The following is a 4648-nucleotide window of genomic DNA, read 5'->3' on the forward strand; positions in this document are numbered from 1 at the left end:
TATTGGAGTGGAGAACACAGGACAGGCTGTGGTGTGGAATGAAGTAGGTGAGATAGGGTAAATTAAGGTGCTCAGAGTCTATGGTGATAGTGGTGGGGTCCTCTTGGGGTGACAGGGAGGAGGATGCCACAGTGAAGGTGGGAGGAGCTGGTGATGTTTTGTTTGGGATTTACCTCAGGCTCAAAGGTCAGGGGTCAGATGGGCATCGGCCAATCAGATCAGCCTGTGAAGGCCTGGAAGTCTGAGTCTGAAACATGACGCAGGAAGGGTGACATAGACAGTAAGAAGATTGACACAGATACAAGAGACCAGAACAAAGAGAATAAAAACGTAGGGCTAGATTTATTCCGTAGCTCGGAAGTTCGGAAATTTAAAGGTAATTTCCAATTGAGCCATATGCCGCTTTTACTCTGAATGCGGAATGCGAATGCGAATGCGAATGCGGAAACATTGCCTTGAAATTTAAATTGCGCTTTAGCTCAGATTTTCAGTGCTCCGGATTGAATCTAGGTCTTAATCTGGATTTGTATTCACAAAGTGTGAAGCGTTTCAGAGAAGGTGGCTGCTGAGAAAATGGCTGAAAAAAACAAAACAAAAAAAACTCCAAACACACTGATACAGTGAGCTGTGACTTGATACAGCATGGCTAGCCTCCATAGACACCATAACATGAATATGGAGGGTCCCATATGGTTGATGCTAGGTGGGATCGGGCCTGTGAATGGAGAATACTGTATAGCGTGACCAGTCAAAGGGTGGTGGGCACATACAAATAGTTTGATCTCTACGGGTGAGCAGATAGAATGACAGAGACGTATTCCAAGAAAGTGAGGTTGTGTTGGTAAGCTTTAGAAAAAACAAGACGCAATGTACCATCTAATGTAATCAAGAGTCTCCCTTTCTTTTATCGTGTACTCAAACGCTGATCATCATATGAAGCCAGAGATAGTTGTATACCATAGCATTTCCATTAATTGTGTAACATAGTATTTCTGCCACAAGTTGATTTGTTTTTCTCAAAAATAGATAAATATCCAGGTTGTTCTTTTTGGATGACTTTTTATTTTGTTTCCTGCAGTTGTTGACAAAATATAAAGAAACAAGAAGTTAGTGTAGTACAGCAAAGCCATTTTTACCTCTTTACAGTACTGCTCTCTCTCCTCTCTATATTGACATTGTGTAGATATAGCTTTCAGAGAGGAGAATAGACAGAGGTGCGCTTGAAAGACAACACTCTTCTAGTTGTCTGAATTACATTACAAATCTTTGGCTACACTCTCTCTTACTTTAAAAATGAACTCCGCATAAAATCATAACCCCATATATAGAGCCAAATAATCCATGACATAATAACACTCAGTTAGCTCCTCTGTGAGGAGGAGGAGAGGGAGGAAACTATTTGGGCTGTTTCCAGTGGCATCAGGGTGTTATCAGTCTGGCAAACACACACACACACACACACACACACACACACACACACACACACACACACACACACACACACACACACACACACACACACACACACACACACACACACACACACACACACACACACACACACACACACATGCGCACACACACATATATACACAAGGTTGTTGAATTTACTATTACATAAATAGACTCTGACATGACCTCTCTTCCCCATTACTGAGCAAGCTGTTTTCCTTTTAAAACATTTAAATTGAAGCAAGAAAGAAGGTCTTCACTTATAAGGTTCACATTAAATTGATGAGTGAAGACCTTCCTTCCTTCCTTGTTTCCTTCCTTCCTTGTTTCCTTCTTTCCTTGTTTCTTTTACAGTTTATAAGAAGACATTCTGCAATTTCCTCCTGTCCTGTCACTGAGAACGCTGCTTTTCCTTCAAAACATTCCCTTATGACAACATTTGAAATGAAAGGTCATTGTGGTGGATTGAGAGCTTTCTAATAATCACTTGGCACATTTAAAATGGCAGAAACACACTCCATGCATCATTCACACAAACAAAGGCACTAAACATACAGTACCAGTCAAAAGTTGTTGGTTGAGAGAATACCAAGAGTGTGCAAAGCTGTCATCAAGGCAAAGGGTGGCTACTTTGAAGAATCTCAAATATAAAATCTATTTTGATTTCGTTTAACACTTTTTTGGTTACTACATGATTCCATATGTGTTATTTCATAGTTTTGATGTCTTCACTATATTCTACAATGTAGAAAATAGTTAAAATCAAGAAAAAGTATTGAATGAGTAGGTATGGCCAAACCTTTGACTGGTACTGTACATTAACTTTGGTGTTTCTGTGTTAATAATATTAAATTATAGTCAAATAAATGTTTCTTTTTTGCTTTAGATACATTGATTACATCCAAATATATTGGATTTCACCAACAGATGAAGGATCTCAATTTGATCACACTGTTTCAGGAGGACATTTAAAACATGTAGGGTATTTGAGGTTTAAAAAGGATTCTGAAGTTTGTAATTTTCACTTATGAAAAATGTATCAACCCCTACAAAAATGTTAAATAATTATAATCCACATAATAATTTGTATTTCCTGTTGCTGCTGCAGCAAATTGGCTCAAATTAAGATCCTACATCTATATTGTTCTTATTCTAGAAAGTGCTGTTTTGGACCTCATTTAAACCTATTTATAGAGTCACAAATAAGAGCCATGATAGTTATACTTTATACTTGTATAGATGTCTGTTTAAAAGCCATAATATAATTATATTAATGTAACATTTGAAACATTTGATATCTATTCATATTTTGCAGCAATATAAATGGAGTGAAGCTGTCAAGCTGTAAAAACTTGTGTCAAGGTTCTGACAAATTCCCTTGGACTTGAAAATCAGTTCTGCGACAGGGGCACATTCCATATGGGTGTTTGAAACCCCTCCAAGACACACACAGCACTGAGCAGACAGGAAAACACACAGTCAGTCAGGCACACAGACAGAGAATGTATATGAAAGGTAGAAGCACCTCTGATAGACAGCATTCCAAAGCTAGCCTAACAGATGCAACAATCAGTGAAGATGTAGCGTGAGGCACATTTTAGTTCCTAGTGAATACTATTCAACTCCTAGAAATAGAATGACTAGAAAGGGGAAAAGCCCCACCTCTAACCAGGGCCTTTTGAAAACTCCACAGCATTCTATTTCTATGCTCCAACTCATCCTCTTAGAAAAAGAGACAGTGGACTTGGCACATGAAGAAATAATGTTGATTGTAATCCCCAGCATTGAAATACAGACATACTGTAAACCGTGGACAATTGTAGATGTATTAGCTTGTTGGCTACATTGTGAAGAAAAAACAGAACAGGCCGTCTGAGAAAACAACCAGACAGCATAAAGATACTGTACATGCCGTCAGACAACTTTATAGAAATCTAGCAGTCAAGACACTGGACAAACATGAAAAGAGACAGAAACATTATACAATTAAGCAATAAGGCCCGAGTCATCATACGTCATCAGAGAGCGCAACAGGACATTGTACTGTCTACACTCGATTTGTTGTTTACATTAAAACATTTTCATTAAATCGATTTTAATCCGAACTAACGTTTTGTTGATAAGGATTCCACGACGCGGTTAGCCTTTACGGCTGGGACTGCAAGTTTGTGTTCCTTTTTTTTGCATGGATTCCGCGAGTGCTAGCTGGCTGTACTACAGACACCTGTCGTCGTCGGGGGAAAGACTCATTGTTATCTTTTCGTAAAACAATTGGTTACAGTAAAGAGCCAATCTGGATACTAAGGAGATCCTGAGGGAAATCGACGAGTACCAACAGCTTTACGCTATGGAGGAACAATATACTCCTTCATGGAAAGATCCGACCACCTCACAAAATAACTTTAACCCGACAAAAAAAAAGAAAAACAGATTCATCTACAGACACGGACGATTTACTTACCATTGAGGCTAGTGCTCTGGCTGGAATCCATGCAACACTGGAAAAGTTGTGTGAGGAGGTAGCAGGGCTGAGGGGGAGTTCAGCTAGAGTGAAATTCTCATGCTCCAAAAGAGAAAACAAGACACTCACAGCCAAGGTTAAAATCCACGATTCCGACATGGATTGTCTACTCAGGGAAAACAGGGTGATGAAGGAGTCGCCACTAGACATACGAAGTCGTAGCGTGAAAATCATGTTTTTTCTGGAATTCCTGTGGACGCATCCAATAATCCAGAGTGCACGATCAGAGAATTCATGCAATCCGACTTGAAACTTCCTATAGAGACTGTAAACAAGGTGGCTTGTTTACACAGACTTGGAGCTCGGAGCGACAAGACCAAGGGTCCCCGACCAATCATTGCAAAATTTGAACAATACCAACAATAGGAGCTGATCAAAAGCAGAGGAAGGGAGCTTTAAAGGGACCAAATTCGGTCTCAATGACCAATTTCCAAGGGAGATAAACGAACGTCGTAAGAGACTGTATCCGGTACAAAGACAACAAAGCAAAGATGGTAGGCATGCCTTTCTCATTGTTGACAAACTCTTTATAGATGGACAGCTATTCCAAGACAGCTCCATAACACAGTGGCTGTACTAAATTCTACTGGGACTTCAGGTTACGGGAAAAAAAAGAAGGTATGGGAACTGTAAAAATATCTGAACATTATAAAGTGGATATGAACACACACGTAC

The sequence above is a fragment of the Salmo salar genome, chromosome 21, assembly GCF_965601325.2.
Source record: "Salmo salar chromosome 21, fSalSal1, whole genome shotgun sequence".
NCBI lineage: Eukaryota > Metazoa > Chordata > Actinopteri > Salmoniformes > Salmonidae > Salmo > Salmo salar.